The sequence below is a fragment of the Mercenaria mercenaria genome, chromosome 19 (genome assembly GCF_021730395.1).
Source record: "Mercenaria mercenaria strain notata chromosome 19, MADL_Memer_1, whole genome shotgun sequence".
NCBI lineage: Eukaryota > Metazoa > Mollusca > Bivalvia > Venerida > Veneridae > Mercenaria > Mercenaria mercenaria.
The window spans coordinates 26,766,284-26,791,911 of NC_069379.1; the positions used below are offsets into that span (position 1 = coordinate 26,766,284).

Below are 25,628 nucleotides of genomic sequence, written 5' to 3' on the forward strand. Positions count from 1 at the left end.
TATTTACGCCGTAAAGTAGTACAACGCGTAGACAAAGTTCTTTAGAAGAACTTATAAACCCTGTCATGTAATATATATTTTTCATTTACAAATCATAAGTCTTCACATTTGTTGCATATGCTAAATAAATGGTATCGATCTGTTTACTCTCAAACCCTTGAATTTCATACAAGTACTGAACTACGTACACTTTTATAGCGGATGTATAGAGAAAGGTAGGTTAAAGGAATTTATAACTACAATTTCACCCATGTCTGTACACGTAGTTTGACGACTTTTGGAAGGCTACGCTTCCAAAAAAAAGGATCATGAACAAAACACAGCAACAGTTTATAACGATCAGAAAACAAACTAAATGTACTTTTCAAAAACAAAATATTTCAGTGATAATTTTTTAAGATTCACATGATGTTCTTGCTTTCTATTTTTGTGTGTTTACAAAGACACTATGCAGTAGACTAGCTCCTAGATTATGATAAATGTTTTTAATTTTGTATTTAAAGTGTTGAATGTATCCTATGTCCAATATTACAATCAGTTACCTGAGAAAAAATAGACTAGCATTTGTCAATGACTCAGAATAAAAGAAAAATTTAAGGTAGTTCTGCACGTTTGATAAACCGGAAGTGATGGCGTAACGTCATTTATCCGAAAAACGTAGAATAAAGCCTGGATTCGGCGTACGGAAATAAAAATCAAGTTATGGATTAAAGGCAGCCTGCGAATGAATTTATTAAATTGTAACAGCCTCTATCTTTCTAAAGTTAAAATATGATATTAAACATCTGACACGTTAAATAATTCAAAATAATGTCTTAAAATCAGCTTCAAATAGGCGGTTCACGTTATCATGGTCAAATATCTCAGAAATAAGCACACGGACCTATACATTTTATTTCACTATATTATACGCCATATGTTTATTTAGACTGTGAGAAGTTTCATTAAAATCTACATTGTAGAAAATTTTCTATTCGCGAAAATGATATGAAAGTTGCTATTTTCCCATAGACTCCAATTATGAAAACTTGCGCGAAGTCCGAAATTTTCAAATCAGTCTAGCAAAAAAATCAAACACACGATCCTATCCTTATTATTTGCTGAATTTTCTAGGTATATTCTGAAGCTTTGAAAAATCAGAGTTTAATCAAATTCTACATTGTAGAAAAAAATTCAATCCAAACGTGCAGAACTACCTTAAGCTTATTTTGTGAAAAATTATTTTTCATCAGTCTAGTAGCTAGTCTAAATATGCAGAAATTGTCTATTAAAACATTATTGGATAAACACAGAATAAAATACATTCCCACACAACTCGATACGGAACGGAAATTTTCAGTTCATATTTATTTGGTTGACTGATGTTACATTACATAAAGAGGTTACAATTACATGTAAGATCAATGATATCTTCCCTACAAAAACAAAATGTTTTTTGACAAAGAAATGTAATTGATATACCACATTAAAGAAACGACTACATTATAGATAATCATGATGATTCATAGATCGTCTTGCAGCATTTCATTCGTTTTACATTAACTGCAGAAAACTTACAATGTCAGTTAAAACTTACCATGTCATCATTGATTTCTCACCGTGATTTTGTTTCTAGGTTCGATATCACCCACAGTCTGTGTTAATTTCCCCCTAATGTTGTATGTTTGCATGCCTAGTAATATATACCCAGTTAATTCTCCCAGTTTAATCACTATGCATGACACAGAGTATGAAGAGGTCACGCTATTTTACTTCCTTTTTAAAGGTCACGGTTTGATACATGATCGATAAACACATGATTAAAAATGCACGCTTAAACTCGTAATATCCATAGTCCATTAATATAACATAATGCACTGAACACATATCGTTCTGCATACACAGTGTTTCCAGCGCTTCCAATAATAGAATCACAAGTGTACGGTGTTCCGATAGAGCCATCGTTGTTTCGCTTCTTTTCCCTGTAGGCTGGTGAATGTTGACTGTGTGATAATACGATACGAAAATCCGATTTCCTGGCGCGATAATACGATGTGAAGACTCCAAAATTGGATGCGAAGACGCGAAGGAACGATGCGACGAGCGATAATCTAATAACCTATGATTATTTGTCACAACGAGGTGTATTTTTATGCATGTAGTTAAACATATTAAGCATATTTCCGCCATTGACCTACATCAAATGTATCATGTAATGTGTATTACTATGATGATTGTATGAACAAACTTCTTTGTTTTGTTTTATGCCAGAATGAGTAAACACGAAACGGGGATGTGTACCAGATATCAATTATGGGCCAATTTCAACATTACGATGCGCAAGTGCGATATCAACATCGCATTATCGTACATTCTCAATATTGCCTTGAACACACCGTTCAACCGAGTCTAGTTAATACCGTTGATCTGCCGGCGACAGAACAGTATATACATGCACCTATTTTTGTAACAAGTGAGTATTCACCTGATTTTTACCTTTTCCCGCAATATCTTAGCAGAAAGAATTATACAGATTGATTGTTTGGTACTTAGGGGCCAACCAAAGTCCGTCGGAAAATCCCGACCGGGTTCACTTACTAAGTCGAAAAAAGACATCAAAATTTGACCCGTTTGAGCTTTAACTGTTTCTTTGGTAACTACTATGTATTTTGATACCAGGGTCATTCAGCTGTTCAGAATTACCTTTATTTTTAATGGAAAGGCTGCAGGCGGACTTATTTTCTTAGTATAAAATATTGTCCACACCGGTACGGGGAGCCTTTATTTTTTTCTTTCAGTTTTACCAGTTATTTCCCTTTACTTAAAAGGGTCCATTTTATCGTAAAGAAACGAATTTAGCTTGTCGACATACACATGACCAAATCGAAATAAAATTGAAAATAGGAATAAAAACTTTTATCAATGCCACTTTAAGCATACTTAAAATGAGAAAGTTAAAATGTAGCAAAATAGATTCTTAACAATAGTTAAAGTAATTGCATATAAAGTCCTTTAGATTTATTCTTTCATAAAAACTACTTTTTTCACTGGATCCGCCCATGTATAAACGGGAGAAAAATCGTGTGCAAACAAGGCAGTTCACGTGCTGTTAATACATGATTTTTATTTTTGAAATGCTTTGCCAGGGCCGTGTACTATATTTCTGCGCAGACTGATATTTGGCATCTGCATCTTGTTTCTTCCATAATAACCTCTTCTTGTAGCATTATAGATACAATGTAATCCATAGTATGTTTAGCTGTATCAGTTTCCAACCCCAAACGTACTGCCCCCATCAATGTACGCACTAGCTTCTCTTAGAGTTTACTCCCTTCACAAAGCGTCTGTTCAGTTATTGTAAATAACTGTGAATAAATAAGTATCGCGTGTAACTTGTGCTATTGCCCGTTTTTAGGTATTATATTAATGATTTTTGTTAGTATCAGTCGGTTTGTTTTTACCTGATTGTTCGCAGAATTCATATAATAAACCTCGAAAGCTAGTCACTAGCTTCGTACTCATTCGTACTCTGTTTGTTCGTACTCAAAATAATTCGAATGTAAAGTTGTTATTCTTAAAATAATTGTGTTCCTGTTTATCAAATTTTTAGTTATATGCAAAATTATGTGTAATGTAACGTTTGTAATAACTAAAAATAAAAATAAGATGCTCAAAAACCTTCAAATCACGCTTTTAGTAGTGTTGTTGTTATGTGTGCCCCGGTTATGGATATTTAAAACATGTTTACCGTTTCCAAGAACAACAAGAATGGTAAATAAAAAATGAACCGGAATCGTCAAGTCATCACATATGAAAACAATGCATTTAGTCGTCGTGTAATGTTTTTTTACGCAAGAATAGCGACAATACACGTTTGTTTTGTGTATTAACGCCTGCAGAAGCCCTTGGGATATGTTTGTGACCTCGACCTTCGGTCTCGGTCACAAACAATCCCGCGGGCTTCTGCATTTTATTTTTGAAATGCTTTGCCAGGGCCGTGTACTATATTTCTGCGCAGACTGATATTTGGCATCTGCATCTTGTTTCTTCCATAATAACCTCTTCTTGTAGCATTATAGATACAATGTAATCCATAGTATGTTTAGCTGTATCAGTTTCCAACCCCAAACGTACTGCCCCCATCAATGTACGCACTAGCTTCTCTTAGAGTTTACTCCCTTCACAAAGCGTCTGTTCAGTTATTGTAAATAACTGTGAATAAATAAGTATCGCGTGTAACTTGTGCTATTGCCCGTTTTTAGGTATTATATTAATGATTTTTGTTAGTATCAGTCGGTTTGTTTTTACCTGATTGTTCGCAGAATTCATATAATAAACCTCGAAAGCTAGTCACTAGCTTCGTACTCATTCGTACTCTGTTTGTTCGTACTCAAAATAATTCGAATGTAAAGTTGTTATTCTTAAAATAATTGTGTTCCTGTTTATCAAATTTTTAGTTATATGCAAAATTATGTGTAATGTAACGTTTGTAATAACTAAAAATAAAAATAAGATGCTCAAAAACCTTCAAATCACGCTTTTAGTAGTGTTGTTGTTATGTGTGCCCCGGTTATGGATATTTAAAACATGTTTACCGTTTCCAAGAACAACAAGAATGGTAAATAAAAAATGAACCGGAATCGTCAAGTCATCACATATGAAAACAATGCATTTAGTCGTCGTGTAATGTTTTTTTACGCAAGAATAGCGACAATACACGTTTGTTTTGTGTATTAACGCCTGCAGAAGCCCTTGGGATATGTTTGTGACCTCGACCTTCGGTCTCGGTCACAAACAATCCCGCGGGCTTCTGCAGACGTTGATACACAAAAAAACGTGTATTATCCCTACATTATAACTCAACGGTTTTCATATTATTGGCAAAGTAAGCAAATTAAACACGTAGTTAAAAATCAAAATAACTGCATATGAATTCTTATGACTGAATTATTTAAAAAAATCATTTTAATTTTCATTGGTTACAACATTAAAAGTAGTGTTATAATTGAAATATCACAATTTACATATAAATAGGGATAATACACTTCTATAAAGCAACATGCGAAATGAGTTGGCATTAAAGTGGCGGATTTCCCTTTCCATAACTTACACGTTTCTGAATGTTTGTGTGTTCGTGTAAACGTCTGCATTTTTTTATATTTTTCTTTTGAGCATTGCGAGGAATGTTTAGCATTAACCATATGTTCACATTTCATTCAGTGTACCTTCGGAAAAGGTGCATCACATCGTGGGTTTTCTATGGAATGTCAGGCTAATTTCTAAATACACCATTCAAAATTGGTAAATGCTTAATTTAAGTGACTACTTTATGTCCGCCAAACACATTTTGTCCATTACCCTAAACATTCCACCGAAAACCTTGGCGATATCCGTATTGAGAAAAAAAACAGCATGTGTTCCTTTCAAATATATACGTTTATAACACCCTACATATAACTGACTGCTTTCGTTTCTTGTGTCTTACGTATTTGCTCACATTTGAATCTGCAAATAAAGTGCCCCAGTTTTAAACATATGAACTTACACGAACCTTAGTTGTAATGGTTTTTTTTTTTTAATTTTGTACTCCTATTTTCTTGCATAAAAACTACCTTTTTACTTGATCCGACCATTGAATACCGTTAATAGTGTATTAACGGGAGAAAAACCGTGTGCAAACAAGGCAATTCACGTGCTGTTAATACATGATTTGAAATGCTTTGTCAGGGATGTACGTATATACGTATTTCTGCGCAGATTGACATCTGATATCTGCGTCTTGATTCTTTCATAATATTCTCTTCTTGTAGCATAAAAGATGCAATCTAATCCATAGTATGTTTTGTTGTATCAGTTACCAAAACCAAACGCACTATCCCCAAAAATGTACGTACTCGCTCCACCCTTGTTTACACCCACTTTAGAAGTCGGATTCGAGTCATTTTTTGTTGTTAACTGTGAATGTATCAGCACTGCGTGTAACTTGCACAATTGTTTTTAGGAATCATTTTAATGATTATTGTAAGTATCCATCGGATTGTTTTTATCTAATTTCGCGAAGAATTCGGATAAAACATTTGAAGGCCTGTCACTACGTTCGTACGAATCTGTACTTAAAATAATTCGAATGTAAAGTTATTACTTTTGAAATTGTGTTCCTGTTTACCAAACTTTTAAGTGATATGTAAAAATATGGATAATTTTTTGTTTATAATAATTACAGATTTAAAAAAAAATGGTTATTTTTTTTTTTTAAAAAAAGGCTAAAGACCTTCATCTTTTTGCAAGTGTTGTTGATTTCTGGGCACTGTTTATGGATATTCAAAACATGTTTACCGTTTCCAAGAACAACAGAATGGTACTTAAACAAGAGCTGTCCGTAAGACAGCGCGCTCGACTTTTCTCAGTGCTTGACTCTGAATTAGAGCTTTGCCAGTAAAACAAGAGCTGTCGGAGGACAGCAACGCTCGACTATTCAACAGTCTTGTCAATTGAATAAATACAAAAGTCAAAAAGGGGGCATAATTTTGTAAAAACAAATGGAAAGTGTGTGACGTTTCAATCCTTTCCCATAAGTGGATACTGAAATACCAGTTTACATAAAAAAACTTAACCAGAAACTGCAAAATCGAAAAAGGGGCATAATTTTGAATAAATGCAAAGTAGAGGAGTAGTAGACTTCGGACAGTTGGGCAGCCTGCCTGGTGCCCTGGTGCCATACCACGTGACTATGACGTCATCGGGTGGGGGCGGGGCTAACGCGGAAAAATCCATGACGTCACAATCGCGCAACAAGATGGCGGACGGGTCAATGCTCAAGAACAATGGGGAGCCGCACCCAACATTCCAAACTAACAATAGAGACTAGGTGAGTCAATAGGAAATTACCATGACGTCACGGCCGCACCCAACATTCCGTTACTACCCGGTTTATCTATTTTTAGACAATAGAGGGTATTATATAACGTTATTCATTTTATTGTCAACCAATGTTAATATTTCATTGTTTCATTGTCTAGAACGGCGATTTAGGGTCAAATTTGACATTCCGGGTTTTTGACATTTTTGGAAAGGTCGAGAGGTAAACATTACGAAAATCCATACTCGGACCGGAAATGACGTCATCAAAATTCAGAGTCGCCGTAGAGGCATATTGTTGGTACCGGTGGAAAGGTCTCGTCGAGCACGTTCAGAAAATATATACTTTTACGAGTCTATCTAGTACGGTTCTTGAGATATTGGGATTTAAAGCGAAATCATTCATGCGTTACAACCCGGGTTTTCTCTTTCGTTATTGTAGAGAACCTAGGCATGTAGGGTATCTAACGAAAGGTCTCGATGAGAACTATTCGATGACCATGTCTATTCTAGTCTAAAATCACTCATGCGTAAAAACCACTTTGGACTCCGAGGGTGGGTTCGAACCTTGTCAAGGAGGATACCACGATAAAGGTCTCGTCAGGCACGTTCAGAAAATATATACTTTTATATAATATTAATATATACTTAGTGATGGTTTTAGCCTCGATTAGACGTGGTCATCGAATAGTTCTCATCGAGACCTTTCGTTAGATACCCTACATGCCTAGATTCCCTAGCATAACGAAAGAGAAAACCAGGTTGTTAACGCATGAATGATTTCGCTTTAAATCCCAATATCTCAAGAACCGTACTAGAAAGACCCGTAAAAGTATATATTTTCTGAACGTGCCTGACGAGACCTTTATCGTGGTATCCTCCTTGACAAGGTTCGAACCCACCCTCGGAGTCCAAAGTGGTTTTTACGCATGAGTGATTTTAGACTAGAATAAACATGGTCATCGAATAGTTCTCATCGAGACCTTTCGTTAGATACCCTACATGCCTAGGTTCCCTACAATAACGAAAGAGAAAACCCGGGTTGTAACGCATGAATGATTTCGCTTTAAATCCCAATATCTCAAGAACCGTACTAGATAGACTCGTAAAAGTATATATTTTCTGAACGTGCTCGACGAGACCTTTCCACCGGTACCAACAATATGCCTCTACGACGACTTTGAATTTTGATAACGTCATTTCCGGTCCGAGTATGGATTTTCGTAATGTTTACCTCTCGACCTTTCCAAAAATGTCAAAAACCCGGAATGTCAAATTTGACCCTAAATCGCCGTTCTAGACGGATAAAACAATGAAATATTAACATAGGTTGACAATAAAAGGAATAACGTTATATAATACCCTCTATTGTCTAAAAATAGATAAACCGGATAGTAACGGAATGTTGGGTGCGGCCGTGACGTCATGGTAATTTCCTATTGACTCACCTAGTCTCTATTGTTAGTTTGGAATGTTGGGTGCGGCTCCCCATTGTTCTAGAGCATTGACCCGTCCGCCATCTTGTTGCGCGATTGTGACGTCATGGATTTTTCCGCGTTAGCCCCGCCCCCACCCGATGACGTCATAGTCACGTGGTATGGCACCAGGGCACCAGGCAGGCTGCCCAACTGTCCGAAGTCTACTACTTAGAGGTATTGGACATACACAGTGCATGTCAGATAATGACAGTGAACAAGTTTGTGAAGTTTCAATCCATTCCCATTAGTGGATACTGAGATACCAGTTTACATACAAAAGGCTTAAAAAAGAATTTCTAAGTCGAAAAAGGGGCATAATTTGGTAAAAAAGCAAAATAGAGTTATGGAACCTGTGCAATATAGGCCAATTTATCACAGTGAATAACTGTGTGAAGTTTCAATCTATTCCCACAAGCGGTTACTGAGATACCAGCTTACATACAAAACCTTAACCAAGAATTTCTAAGTCGAAAAAGGGTCATAATTTTGTAAAAAAGCAAAAAAGATTTATGGAACCTGTGCAGTGTAGGTCAGTTTATCACAGTAAATAATAGTGTGAAGTTTCAATCTATTCCCACAAGTGGTTACTTAGATACCAGCTTACATACAAAACCTTAAGGTGGAATGCGCCCCAATTTTTTTTTCCGAATTTCGTCCTGAAATTTATACTGTACAAAATTCAGGATATATGCGATTAGGTTCTGATTTTACTTTGTCGCCAAATTCTTCGAGTTTTTTGCTATTATGTCACAAACATGCCCCCTGACGTCACTTTTCGTGCAACGCCCAGTTCCGAATGCTCTCGGCATTTTTCCTTTCCTGCGCTCTGAATGTCATAATAATGAAAAATACAAACTTATAATCACTTTGCGTACAGAAAATGCTACTCAATGGTACAAAATTCAGCGAAATAAGATTGATGCTTAAAACGTCAAAGACGATATTGTGACGTCAGAACGGAAAAACTCACATCAAGTTTTGCTATAAATTTTGCATTAAAATCCAGTTTACAAGAAGTCGGCTCGATAAAAAAATGTATAACTTTTGCATGTTGTTTCACAGTATGTGGTCGTCTAACAGACACATAAATACTTAGGGGTCACCGACTTCTATTTTTCGCAATATAATATAACTTTACCCCCACCCCCACATGGTTTTAGGCTATATGACGTTAAAGTTAAAAAGAATGCGTTTTCAACTTGCACAACTTACGTTCCTGTTAAAAACGAGATGTATTTATTATAAGAAATGTTCACGATATATTCGATCTGAACTGCAGAAGAAAAGAAAACAACTTTGAAAAAAATGTATATACTTCATACTTTCGACCGTAAGTATTGACCTGACACTCATTAATCTTCGCTGATATTTTCAGGCGTTTTCGTTTCTTTACGCAATATTGTATCCTGAAAAGATCTATTAGCACACAAATAACCTTTATGATCAACTGTCTGACTTCCACGCACATTACCGCGGGTTCAAAATTACCTCAGACCATTTTTGTATATTCAATGTACAAAATGTAATGTAGTGTTATCGTAATTGCTTGTATTCTTACATTTCCTTGCGACAATATTCACGCACGTTACCACGGGTAAACACTTTTGACAAAATGTATATTTTATACTATTGTCCGTAAGTATTGACCTGGCACTCATTAATCTTCACTAATATTTTCGGGCGTTTTCGTTACTTTACGCAATATTGTATCCTGAAAAGATCTATTATTACACAAATAACCTTTATGATCAACTGTCTGACTTCCACGCACATTACCGCGGGTTCAAAATTACCTCAGACCATTTTTGTATATTCAATGTACAAAATGTAATGTAGTGTTATCGTAATTGCTTGTATGCTTACATTTCCTTGCGACAATATTCACGCATTTTTATTTGTTTTCACTTGTAGTATCAATTTTCGGGAGTAATTTGTCTTTTTATCTAAGATACCTTTACTCGACACATTCTACAAAATATCTTGAATGCAAGTGTATTTCTTTCAATAAATGAACCATAAAATTTGATCAGATAAGTTTTAATTTTCCGGCCTGTACAGTTTGGAGAGGAAATTTGAAAAATAGATTATCAGACAGAGGACTCGAACCCACAACCCCGAGATTGATGGATAATCGGCTTGTCCCCGCAGCTACTTGCACATGCGATATTTTGTTTATCATCAAGAAATATTTACGCTATTTACGTCCGGACACGGAGAATTAAATAACGGAAATGTACGGAATATTCATGACTGCCAGGTCAATACTTACGGACAATATCTACTATTTACTGTCCATTGTTTATTTCCTATTGATGTTTTCAAAATGCAAATTCAAAGGTTGAAAAATAGTTTAACGTTCAACAGTCTCTTGCAAATGCTACCTTAACTTTGTAAAAAAGCTTGTATGTGGTCCGTTGTCGATTTAATATCGTGAAAATAGGTACTTTAACGTGTTTTTAACATTTAGAAAGTTCGTTCAAATGTAATTTTACGAAATGAGCATTTGCCTGATTTTACCAGAAATATTTATCGACGCATGGCAGACGGTTGCTCCACTTTACATGTATAATCAGCACGAATCAGCACGAAAATAGTATATCGGATCCTATATCTGATAAGAAATTATTATTTTTTACACTAATTAATTTATGGTAAATCATGAAATAAATTCTACTAATTTAGACATCAATCTCCAAATCTCATTCATGCGAGATTACGAGTTGAGAAAAGAGTCTATTCTATCCGCATAAAGCTGAGCAAATGGTATCATTTTTCACATTCTTGGTAAACGACTGGCGATCAAAGTCATGATATTTCGCACCGGAGGCAGACGCTCCAAACAAGATGACTTCACTGAAAGTGGAATCGTGTGCATTTATAGCTCAGTGGAAGAGCGTTCGCCTCTGGATCGCGAGTTTCGGAGTTTGAGCCCCACCGGAGAGACAGAGAGAGACAGAGAGAGAGAGAGAGAGAGTGACAGAGAGGTCACAGTTAGGCAGAGTAGCTAGTCCAGTGAAGAGACTTTATTTCTGAAAGACATATCTTCAGATGACGATAAAGTATTGCAGCTGGTCCGACGCAGAGAATTTATTCTTGAGACAGTGTCTTTTTATTACAATTAAGCACAGCTGCAGGTCCGATGCAAAGAATTCATTTCTTGGCGGAAACCTTTTAATCAAGTGCAGTAACAAACTCTTAATAAAGTAATAAATACTAGAAAAGATGTTATAAAACCCTCACCAGTTGCAGCGTTCAGATTTACGGAGTACGGAGATTTAGTAAAAATCCTATCTGTTTCTCCGAATGTCCTGGATGTAGAAATTATAGTTTCAACACTTAATTTAACCAATGAACAAGGGCAACAAGTTTTTTTTCTCTCGATAATATCCTTAGATACGACATGTCGTTAACATGATTTACACCCTTTATCAAATATCTCACCAAGATATTTCATATCTACAATTCTTCTTTTCGGAACATGTCCGTAATCACTGAATGTTTCAATTTATTACATGTTTTAAAAAATCTGACTTTTTCTAACACTTTCTTAGCGAATTTCCCCTTATGTCTCTCAATACCTTCCGATTTACCGTTGATACATGCAACTTCGCATACTATTTAGATTATTTTGTTAAATAAAACACGATTTAGCGTGAAAACACGATTTAGCGTGAAATTTCTTAATGGGGTAGGGGTAAAATATCGTCAAATATTGAAAAATAAAAGTCGGTGACCCCTAAGTATTTATAAGTCTGCTAGACGTACACATACTGTGAAACAACATACCAAAGTTATACGTTTTTTTATCGAGCCGATTTTTTATAAACTGGATTTTAAGGCAAAATTTATAGCAAAACTTGATGTGAGTTTTTCCGTTCTGACGTTACAATATCGTATCTGACGTCTTAAGCGTCAATCTTATTTCGCTGAATTTTGTACCATTGAGTAGCATTTTCTAAATGCAAAGTGACAATTATTTTGTATTTTTCATTTTTATGACATTCAGAGCGCAGGAAAGGAAAAATGCCGAGAGCATTCGGAACTGGGCGCTGCACGAAAAGTGACGTCAGGGGCCATGTTTGTGACACAATAGCAAAAAACTCGAAGAATATGGCGACAAAGTAAAATCGGAACCTAATCGCATATATCCTGAATTTTGTATAGTATAAATTTCAGGACGAAATTCGGAAAAAAAATTTGGGGCGCATTCCACCTTAACCAAATCGAGACGCCGACGCAGATGCGGACGCGGACGCCAACGCATGGGTGAGTCCAATAGCTCTACTATTCTTTGAAAAGTCGAGCGAAAAATTCAAGTTAAAGCGGGACATAATTCTGTCAAAATTCAAATCAGAGTTATGGGAATTGTGTCTCCAGGTGTAGACTTTGATAGTAAATAATACTTTGAGTTTCAAGTCAAAAGCTTTTACAGTAACAGAGATATCTGACTTTATCAAAAACTTAACAAAAAATTCTAAGTTAAAAAGGGGCATAATTCAGTCAGAATTCAAATCAGAGTTATTGGGATTATTTCTCCTGGTGTAGACTTTGATGGTTAATAAGTATTTTAAGTTTCAAGTCAATAGCTTTGATAGTAACAGAGATATTTGACTTTATCAAAAACTTTAGCCAAAAATTCTAAGTTAAAAAGGGGCATAATTCAAATCAGAGTTAAGGGGATTGTTTCTCCTGGTGTAGACTTTGATAGCAAATAACTATTTCAAGTTTCAAGTCAATAGCTTTGACAGTTACAGAGATATTTGACTTTATCAAAAACTTCAACCAACGGCGACGCCGACGCCGACACCGGGGCGTGTGCAATAGCTCTACTTTTTTCTTCAAAAGTCGAGCTAAATTTTTTTTTCTTTTTTTTTTTAACTTTTTATGAGTTTAATTTTGTTCGGTATAATAAAATAGATAGAGATTTCTTTATTTCCTCCATGTAGAAGAGCATATAATATTTACACACAATGCAAAAGTAATATATACACAAAAAATTAAGTTAAACATTTACAGCCAGTTATAAACACATAATAACAGTATTCTTTATATACATAATATATACAATTTCAAATGTGCAATTATATAGGAAGTGATATAACAACAATAAACAACATGTAGACCTTCCATTTGACTCTGCACATAAACTGTCAATTTGCCTTCAGTCACAAACAATCCCGCGGGCTTCTGCAGATGTTATTACACACACAAAAACGTGTATTATCCCTACATTCTATTTCATTTTATGCTTTCGGATGAAATACTGAGATATAAGTGAAAATACATTTAATAAATTCAAAGTGAATGATGTCAAATATATTTTACAGTACTCCAGTTGGGACTTCTTAAAATATATTTCCCCTTAGCTAAAATAAGAGTAGTTTCGGTTGCACAAATAAAATTCATATTGAAACAAAAGTTTTCCTTAGTTTTTAGCTTCCGCCTCGCTATGCACCGTGTATTAACCAGTTAACAGAAACGAAAATAATATCATTTAGTATAGTTTGGACTTACCAGTAGCTGTATCCGATTAGGATGGAGTTCCCTCTTATCGCGGTATTAACGGTCAGAATATAAATAACATATCAATAAAGTCTCACCTCCAGTTCTTCTTACACTAAATTTGAAGACTTTCGGGCATATTCATGTGCAACCAAGTAAAAACTGTCATTGAACTAATAAATCACAGTAACAGTATTATTGGCAGGCAGGTAAACAAATAATTACTGCGCATGTCTGCAGCTGTCAATTTTCTCAAGCTGTCCGATTACAACTACGCCTTTAATGAAACATTATCCGCATCCGCTATACCGTTGTTCATTTTAACACCAAGAAAGTGTTTCTTTGTACACGCTTAGATAAAAAGAACATAAGCTCTATTACCCTTTACTTGCAATGAATTAAAATAAATCCTGTATTTGTTTCTGAAATGTGACATAATTTCTTTCCTCGATCCGCCACTCGTGAGAAAACTACTTTCAAAGCTCACGTGATGAAATAAAATTGCTTATTCCGTACATGAGTTAAAGACCCACCACGACATAGTGACCTACTTTTTTCGTCTACAGAAACTGCATGAAAGTCATTCTTATCATACATGTAATATACGGCTATACTACAAGTTGTCAGGTGGACAATTTAGACCCTTCCTGAATAAATGTGTTTTCACAATTTTACCTGAAAATTTATTCAGTCAGTCTCTTTTCAGCATAGTTTTAGGAATATAGATGAATAACTGACTTACACTGTAGACGCAAAATGTGATATACACTGATTTATGTACGTATTACTACATTAATTCAATGAAATGTAAAGATATGAAACACATTGTCCCGGTCTAATATATGTCACTGTCAATTTGAAACTAATTCTTTTTATATCTCATATTTTTTCATTCAAATCATGTATAGTTACCAATAATAACCATCATCGAAATACAAAAGAATACAGTTATATTGTGGTGTTTCTTTAAATAGTTATTCTTCTGTATTCTTTTAAAACTATGCTGAAAAGAGATTGACTGAATAAGTTTGCAGATAAAGTTTTGAAAATACATTATTCAGGGCGAGAAACACGAGAAAAGCACAATCGTGCATTATAAATGTGCGTTAAATGGTCATGAGGATCTACAAAGTATTTCATAACCATGCAGCAACTGTTATTAAATGCGGTAAAGTAAATAAAACCGAATTATAGGTATCGCACAGTATAAATAGAACAGAACAGAACAGAGCAGTAATTTATTGATATAACTTGAACATGTACAGTTCATCGTTATAAGAACTATAAAATATACTAAAGTATAAATAGAGGACGATAACGAAAACGTAGTACAATTATTTTGTCACAGATAATGGTTTCACTACCCGATTCCCCTTTTCTCAATAGTTCATTTAGCATGTTATTGTTGCAAATACCGTAATAAGGCGCTTTGAAATGTAAACAAACAAAACAGTAGCATAATTTAAGTCAATACACTACGTTTAGGGGAATGAGGGGGCAAGGGACAGTTAATTTGAAAATTCCACAAATCTGCGCTGATACCAGTGCGAAAAAATCATGAAAAATCCAATTTTGAAAAATTCAAAGCAAGTGTTGAGCGAATGTATTGCATAGACTATGCACTTCATTGTGTGACATTTTCAGCCTGCCGATTCTGTTGCTTCTGTGATAAAAACGAGTAAAACGTAGGTTTCAGGACACTAAATTTTGAGGCAAAAATGGCCCAAAATGCACACCTTGCGCGATCTGTACCGTATTATCTGCAAATGACTGACCTAAAACACATGCATATTTTTAAAGCATGTGGCCAGACGAAAATAATGGTGGGAAGAAAAGTGTCTCATAACCGTTTACTTTTTCCGCTATTTTGAGCTGAATCTTGATGGATGAATGACCGTTTCCATTTCGTCTGAATTCCGTTACCTCAGGTAAGACTTTAGACCCGGCCGTCTACACGGAGCTAGGAATATCGATTCAAGTACATATTTACTTTACACAATAATTACTCGTACGCAGGAATCCTCAGTTCTATAAACATCATAAATAACCAGTTGAATATAAATGCCTTTAAAGTGCATCTATTTTATTTAAAAAACGTACCCGGGCCAAATGCGAAACTGGCGAAACTGGCCCCTGCCACTTTAATAACGATGCAAACAGTAATTCCTCGTTGGCCGAGCGGTAACGGTATTCGTGTTAGTTTACACTTTTTCGTCGGGAGTTCGATTCCCATACCCGTAAATTATTTTGATAAAATGTATTTAGTTTCTTTTTTTTTCAATACGGTTCAACGAAAACAACACAAGTTGCTTAATCTAGTACACTAACTTGTTCACTAACATGTATGTTACTTTTAACACGTAATTATGTTTAAATACGCCTCATCTTTGATATGATCTAATGTTTTTGAAGCTTTCGTAAATGTATTGGAAGCCAGAGAAAAGTAAACTTACACAAAGTATAAAATTAAACATATGTTAAATGCAAATTAAAAAAAAAATGACGGATGCAAGGTTGCAACCATCGAAACTATCATTACAGTAAGTAAGTAAGTAAGTAAATTCTTTATTTAAAGAGGGTAACCCATTTAGCAAAGCTAATCTTCCATGGGGCCCTCTTACGACTAGAATGATCGACTAGAATGTACAGTATTGTGATCATAGCAACAAATATTTAACAGAAATCAAAGAAGAAATTATATATGCATAAAATAAAAGTAAAAATACATGAAATGTAGTTAGCATTAAAATCCATTCATTCGTCGATCCATTTTATACAGTTAAATTTAAAACATGACAATGAAGATGAGGTTTTTATTTCTATTGGCAAACAATTCCATACAATTGGCCCTGAGTATATAAGACTACCTTTAAATATTTCAGTTTGTATTTGGTATATAAAAAATTAAGTTTGTATTAGAACGCAATGTTAAGGATGTGTTATTTGTTTGTGGCTTTTGCAGAAACATTTCATTTATATAAGAAGGATGTAAGCCAGTTGACACTTTATACATAAAGCATGCCTTCTGGAAAAAAAGATGCTTATCAAATCTTTGAATACTAGTATTAAGTAATTTCAAAGCTTGATCAAAATCTTGAAATTCGTTACCTAAAATAGTGCGACAGGCTCGTTTTTGTAGTATTATAATTTTGTTTGTGTTAATTATAGACGTTTTCCCCAAATAATAGCACAATAATCCAAGTGCGGTTGAATATATGCTTTATAAAACAAAGTTCGATATGATACTGTTAAAAAAATCTCTGATTCTATACAGTAGCCAAATATATGATGCTACTTTTTTGCAAACATGTTTAATATGAGTATCCCACTTAAGATTATCTTGAAAATATATGCGTATACAAAAGGATTACTTGTCTAGCCGCTCTTCCGAAAAAACTGCGCCATCAAGCCAACGATTATTTACTTCCAATATATTTTGTTTTAAAAGAGAATGCTACGTACTGATTGTTTATTTACATGTTGCTAAAAATAAAAAAAGCCATAATACTGTGCGGCACTTATAATTTACGAATATTTTACGTCAGTGATACGTACTTATTTATTCGTTATGTCATAACAACAGTGTTTTAAGTAAGATACAAGACGAAAACGATCCAATGCGTAAAATACTGGAGGATCCTCAGCACTGTCGCGCTTCGGACAGTCCAGTATTTTACATATTGGATCGTTTTCGTCTTATATCCTATACGTACCTTTGCACGTGCTTATTTTATAACTAACACGTACACACGCGATAGTGTTAGTCATCTATGGATAGTTTGCTTTCATTTTAACTAAGATATCTAAAAGATTTCGTAACAATCTATCAGTAAGCAAATCTAAAATCAACAGTACAAAAAATGTCAAATTTGCAACCCATATCAGTATCGTTCTGGATCATGATGAATTCATATCAAATAAGGATTTTGGAAACTAAAAGAAAAACACAGTGTCCTTTATTTTGTATATTGTACTGTAATTGGTATTGTCATACATCTAAAAAATAATGAGATTAAATTAAACTTGTAATGATAAATCGAAATACACACTTTGAACAGAAACTGAAGTTTAAGCATGGTCCTGTTCACATACACTTGTTAGTATGTTTATAATATACATCAAGTTTGAAACTATATAAAATATACATCAAGTTTGAAACTATATAAAATATACATCAATAGGTTAATGTCGCTGACTTCAAATCACTTGCCCGTCACCGAGGTGGGTTCGAACCTCACGAGGGACGTTGAATTCTTCATGTGAGGAAGTCATTCAGCATGGTTGCGGAATGTGGAATATGGAAAAGCATGGTTAACACACTAGAAATCGTGATAATTCGATCTTTATAAAACCTGGTTAGATTGTTTGTCGTAATAAAACCTAGATCTAGTGTGAAACTGGCTTATCTGGTATTAAAAACTTGGTCACGTGGTTTTATGATGTATCATAGATAAAGACATTGTTAACTATCAATGCAACTAGCAATAATTTCCGTTTGCAACAGGGTCAAAAACTAAGTTCAGAATGACTGTTAACACTCCAGAGACTAAATTCTTTACCTGATCTATATGTCATTATTTACTATATATCCAAACCATACGGTGTTTCGGTAGGAGCCAAAATGTTTCGTCCTTTCGTATGACGGTTAGTGCGATAAGACGCAGCGAAAACTGGATAATACAATACGTAGATTTCAAATCGTTTTTTTTTTTTTCTTTTTTGTTTTTTTTTTCGCATCGGATTACCGCATTTTCGTCCCATCCACGTAGGAATGATATTAGGAATTGGTCTAAACACATTTATTCATCTATATAGTGTCGCATAGCAAATAACAATCATAGTATAGACAAGTGGATTGAATTGAAAGCTTAAGCTTATAGAAATTCTCTCCACTGCATACTTAATATTGGTACAGGATATTGCGATCTAAACAGATAATTGGACAAAATAAGATTTATGATGAAGTTGTTTTTGCTTATGTATAACTTATTTAAAGTAATGGAAATGAAAACTAAAAAAGATTTAGTACATGTAGAAGAAGGCAGTAGGAAGCGACTTGAGGACGGATGCCTAATCGTTACTTTTGTATACTTTCTTTCGCCTCAGTCAAACCGTCTCGATTTTTCAATGTAGTGGTGATGGTGAACTGCAAGAAATTTTCGTATCCAACCTTCGCATCGTATTATCGCATTTTTGTGTCATCCACCAAAGGGCGATATTACGAATTGCATATTTGCACCTTACCTTCGCATCGTAGCTCTACTTATCTGCAAGACGAAACGGCCCTAGCTAACTGAACACCGTAAAATCATTTGCAAATCAAAAAGAACTCTGAAGTACAAAAATATATAATTTCTTATCGTATTTTTTCACTTTTAAAAATCCTACTAGTATATTGCAAACAATATGTTCTGTTATGGAAATACAATAAATCAATGATGTAATCACAGAAATAAACATCACTTACCTTTTATAAAATATATAAACGTAAAATGTTTGCAGTAAGAAAATGCTTATTTATAGTTAAACTGCAGATGTTCGCAGATAAGCACATTTCATTTCACTGATAAGGGAACAACCAGTGATTTTTGCATTATTTTCCACATTTGTTCTGTCAGTTATCAAACGAATGTTTATCTCTAAATTTAACTATATGGAAAAAACACATGACATACATGTATATACATGTACATTCACTCTTCAGTGAGGACCAATTTTCTATCTATGAAAATATTGTTAACTTTTTTTTTTTAAATGTATAAATCCTATATTATAAAAATGAAAACAATATGTAACATGATTCGGTTATGAAAAATATAGTGCTATTTAATGTTCATATATTCATAGAAATAAACTTAACTCACCTGTTTCAGCGTAACATACAATATCCCAGCTTGTTTTCACTCGATATCTTTACAATGTGTATCGATTACCTGCAAACGCTTTCCAGTTTGTGCATGAAGTTTGATTCTACATTTACATATATTCAGAAATTAAATGAAACCACCTAAGTCTATATATTAATTGACTTTTAGTGTTGAAAATTGGTTCAATCTAATCCAAGCTAATCCGGAGACAGACTAAAACGTTTTCATTTGAGATAAGTTGTTTACCTTTTGAAAACTTGTGTACTTTTTCATAACCTGTAAAACCCCTTAATTGAAAGAAATGATCATTTCAGTTCTACGTTAAATCATTATAGCGGCTGTGTAAATCGATATTGCTATATTTCAAATCTAATAAACTTTGTTATAACTTGTTGATAGCAAATATTTAAACAGTGAGGCCAAGGTACACGTTGAAAATTTAAACATAAATATACTCAGCGTCACTGAAAAGTTACCACCTAATATATACCTCTTTACTATTTTATACAATATCGACGTCACTTTTTCATGACCTGTGCGCGGTCTATTACTCATAGACCCTGTCTGATAATGTCTCCTAACCCATTTCATGACTGTCAGGTGAGAACAGCATATACGACGTGCAATTTCGCGACATGAAAGTTCGGCGTCAACCATGCCAATGGCCTGATGGCGTTGATCGTGCCTTAAGGTATTAGATCACTAATAGAGAACCTCCTTTTTGAAGAGTATTCAATTCCTACCATAAACCTACTTTTACTGCAATTCTTAGGGGTGCGTAGGTTCAAGCCCTACTGGGGCCAATTTTTTTCTCTTATTTTCCTTTTTTTCTAGTAAGTTTTTACTTCTTTCAAGACTTATTACTGATTTCTTGTACAAAAATGGAAAAAGATGAATCTTACAGCGATTTCTTGGTGTCAAAAGTGAATTTACTACTTAAACAGAAGGGGTAGAGTTACACATCTTTAAAAATATTGAGTTACATGCGGTGAAAGTTCTCTACTTTGCTTTCACTCTTAGATTATATATTGTGGAAGAAATTTAGGTAGGTTTTACTTCTACCCTAAGGTTATTTTTTAATGCAGTAAGCAAAATTCAAAACAGAAACACAGCATTCGACCTTATTTTTTTCAATGTTGAAGTATGAATTCTATCTCATTAAATCCGTTTACTTGAGGCACCATAGAAAAAATGATATTTACATTTTTATTTTGGGTTTTATAATTGTTTACCAATAGTTTGATGTTTCTTTTATTAAAATTAATGGTAAAATCAGTTCTCTGCAAACGTTTTGGATAGTGGCCACCACTTTGAAATTTGTCTCTACTTGAGCTTGAGCGGGAGATACCATAAGTTATACAAAATTTATAAAAAAAAAACGGCACGGTAAAAGTTGTTTAAAAATTGCAAAATAGTGCAAAACACGGTTACCTTTCAGAATATACCAAGCAAAGGCCATTTTGAAAACATTACTATTAGTGATCTAATACCTTAAACGTGGCATTCTTAGCAAGGATATTCTGGGTTTTTTCCACGTATTTCTTTAAGTCTGTCGACTAACTTTCAAGTGCGATGAATAATTTGCACGTGCAGCCCGTACCTCAAATGGAGTTAATCGAATTTGACAAATCTTTACACCAGTGACGTCTCAGCTGCGTCAAAAATGTAGTCGTGTTATGCTTTTAACACAGTCCAGTGCGATTTTTAAAATATAAGGGCCATTAGGGTGGTAACTTTTCAGTGACGCTGAGTATATTAATGTCTCGGTACTTGATAGCTGTTAGGGATGATTTCAGATCTTTTATTAAACTTATCATGTCGACTCCTACATGAACTATCATTCTGAGGGATCATTTGAGGGACAACACTCTCACTAGTACTTACAATCTGAGATATAAGACTCCTTCGTGTAATATCATTCCGAGAGATATCACTCCTATCTGTACTATCATTCCGAGAGATATCACTCCTATCTGTACTATCATTCCGAGAGATATCACTCCTATCTGTAATATCGATATCACTCCTATCTGTACGATCATTTCGAGAGATATCACTCCTATCTGTACTATCATTCCGAGATATATCACTCCTATCAGTAATATCGATATCACTCCTATCTGTACTATCATTCCGAGAGATATCACTCCTATCTGTACTATCATTCCGAGAGATATCACTCCTATCTGTAATATCATTCCGAGAGATATCACTCCTATCTCCTATCTGTACTATCATTCAGAGAGATATCACTCCTATCTGTACTATCATTCAGAGAAATATCACTCCTATCTACACTATCATTCCGAGAATTATCATTCCTATCTGTACTATCATTCCGAGAGATATCACTCCTATCTGTACTATCATTCCGAGAGATATCACTCCTATCTGTACTATCATTCCGGGAGATATTACTCCTATCTGCACTATCATTCCGAGAGATATCACTCCTATCTGCACTATCATTCCGAGAGCTACAACTGTATATAATATCATTCTCAGCACTCCTGCATGTACTGTAATTCTGAGGGATAACACTCCCTCATGTACTATCATTCTGAGGAGCAACACTCCTTCATTTACTACACTTTTGAAGGATAACACTCCTACATGTACTGTCATTCCAAGGGATAACACTCTTACATGTACTAGCATTCAAAGGGATGGCACTCCTTTATGTACTTTCATTCTGAGGGATAACACTCCCTCCTTAATGTACTAGTATTATCATTCTAATGGATATACTCCTACATGTCTTACCATTCTGAGGGATACCACTCTTACATATACTACCATTATGAGGGATACCACTCTTACATATACTACCATTCTGAGGGATAGCACTCATACATATACTACCATTCTGAGGGATACCACTCCTACATATACTACCATTCTGAGGGATAGCACTCATACCTGTGTTACCATTCTGAGGGATACCACTCTTACATATACTACCATTCTGAGGGATAGCACTCATAATGTATTACCATTCTGAGGGATATCACTCCTACATATACAACCATTCTGGGGGATAGCGCTCGTACATGTACTACCATTCTTAGAGATACCACTCCTTTATATTCTACCCTTATGAGGGTTAGCACTCCTACGTATACTACCATTCTGATGGATAGCACTACCTCCTGAATGTACTAGTATTATCATTCTGATGGATAACACTTCTACGTGTATTACCATTCTGAGGGATACCACTCTTACATATACTACCATTCTGAGGGATACCACTCCTACATATACTACTATTCTAAAAGACAGCGCTCGTACATTTACTACCATTCGTATGGATACCACTCCTACATGTTCTGCCACTGCGAGGGATATCACTCTTACATATACTACCATTCTGGGGGGATAACCACTGTTACATGTATTACCATTCTGAGGGACAGCACTCCTACATTAACTAGGGACAGCACTCCTACATTAACTACCATTCTGGGGATAGTACATATACTACCATTCTGGGGGATGCACTCCTAAATGTATTACCATTCTGAGTGATACCACTCCTACATGTATTACCATTCTAAGGGATAGGACTCCTACATATACTACCATTTTGAGAGATACCACTCCTACATGCACTACCGTTCTGAGGGATAACGTTCCCACGTGTAACACTCCTATACATACTGTCATTCTATGGGATACCAATCTTTCATGTACTATTATTATAAGGTTTATTAGTCCTACGTGTACTTTTTTCTGAGGGATAACACTCCTTCATATTCTACCATTCTGAAGGGCAGCGATCCTACATGAACTACCATTCTGGAAGATAACGATCCTACATATACTATCATTCTGAGAGAAAACACTCCTACATGTACCATTACTATAACAGATAACACTATTACATGTACTATCATTCTGACGGATATCATACCTTCATTTACTATAATTCTGACTGATAACACTCCTTCATGTACTATCATACTCAGCAATGATATTCCAAAATGTTCAATTATTAGTATTATGAAGGTTTATACTCCTTCATGTACTTCTGTGTTATAACGTTCCTATATGTACTATAATTCTGGGTGACAGCACTATTACATGTACTATCATTCTAAGGGATAATACACTTTCATATACTTTCGTTCTGAGGGATATCACTCCTATATGTACCTGTATGTACTGTCATTCTGAGAGATAACACCCCCATATATAGTGTCATTTCAGAGACATAACTCTCCCATTTTTACTACCATTATGACGGATAGCACTCATACATGTACATGTACTACCAATCTGACGGATAAAATTTCCACATGTACTATCATTCTATGAGATTGCGTTCCCACGTGTACTTTCATTCTGAGGGATAACGCCTCTATATATACTACCGCTCTGAGGGATAGCACTCATACATGTACTACCATTCTGAGGGATGAAACTCCCACGTGTGCTATCATTCTACGAGATTGCGCTCCTACGTGTACTTTGCTTAGAGGGTTAACACTACTACATGTACTAAAATACTGACAGATATCACTCCAACATATACAACCATTCTAAGAGATTGCACTTCTACATGTACTTTTATTCTGGGGGATAACACTCCTACATATACTACCATACTGAGGGAGGGATTGCACTCCTACATATACTACTATATTGAGGGAGGGATTGCACTCCTACATCTACTACCATACTGAGGGAGGCACTCCTACATATACCACCATTCTGAGGGAGGGATTGCACTCCTACATATACTACCATACTGAGGGAGGGATTGCACTCCTACATATACTACCATATTGAGGGAGGGATTGCACTCCCTACATATACTAACTTTCTGAGGGATAGCATACGTACATGTACTAGCATTCTGAGTAGTAACACTCCAACATGTACTATCATTCAAGAGATTGCACTTATACATGTACTTTCATTCGGGCGGTTAACATTCCTACATGGACAATCATTCAAAGGGATAGCATTTCAAATTGTCCTATAATTTTGACGGATAACTCTCCTATATTTACTATGGTTCTGGGGCATAACCCTCCTACATGTACTATAATTCTAAGTGGAACAACACTCCAACATCTACTGTCATTCTAAGAGATTGTGCTCCTACGTGTACTTTCCTTCGAATTAACACTCCTACATGTACTATCGTTCTGACGGATAACACTCTTACATGTACTTCGGTTCTGAAGGAAAGCAATCCTACATTATAATTATTATTATTATTATACCAGATTTATATAGCGCCCTTTTCCTGACCAATTTCACGTTCAAAGGCGCTTTACATAGTTCAATGCAGCCACACAGGGCGCATAATTCATCCTCTACTAGTACAGACACAGAGCGATCTGACCAGAGGGACAGAGTGAGACAAAGCCCCCACGACAGAGAGATCAGAAATAAGATACAGGCTTGTCCGGCTAACTTAGCCTAGCTCGTTGCGAATAGACAGCCTGGTTCTTTAACGTGCCCAGTGTATAGCACTGATACACGCAAGGATTGCCTGGGTTCCTGACCAGTACACCTCTAGTTGGGTGGGAAACACTGAAAAGCGTTTCTGAAAATTCCCGAGTAGCTGCCGGGGATCGAACCCCAGACCTCAGGATTGGAAGGTCAGTGTGCAAACCACTGAGCTATCCATCCACCCAAATGTACTAACATTCTGAGGGACAGCATTGATTCGTTCATGTACTAACTTTCTGAGGAGTAACACTCATTCATGTACTGTCATTTTAAGAGACTGCACTCCTACGTGTACTTTCGTTCTGACGGATAACACTCCTACGTGAACTATCATTCAAATGAATAAGACTGCTTAATGTACTGTCATTATGAGGGATAACATTCCTGCATGTAATATATTTCTGAAGGATAACACCCCTACGTGCACTACCATTCAGAGAGATAACACCCCTACGTGCACTACCATTCACTGAGATAGCAC

The 25,628-nt window shown here is 35.3% G+C and overlaps 1 protein-coding gene across 7 annotated transcripts in view; it reads right to left on the bottom strand.

The window, feature by feature from the left end:
* Nucleotides 1-19,952, bottom strand: part of LOC128550881 (deoxynucleoside triphosphate triphosphohydrolase SAMHD1-like) — a 63,491-nt gene extending 43,539 nt beyond the window's left edge. Inside the window, exon 1 of one of the 7 annotated variants that reach the window (XM_053530838.1) lies at nt 19,931-19,952. The gene's annotated coding sequence lies outside the window, so the exon portion shown is untranslated. Of the gene's footprint in view, nt 1-1,576; nt 1,984-13,829; nt 14,125-14,198; nt 14,259-19,681; nt 19,895-19,930 lie in introns of those variants that run through there. The other 6 variants (XM_053530836.1, XM_053530835.1, XM_053530837.1 and 3 more) reach the window with 6 other exon arrangements.
* Nucleotides 19,953-25,628: the final 5,676 nt, after the last annotated feature.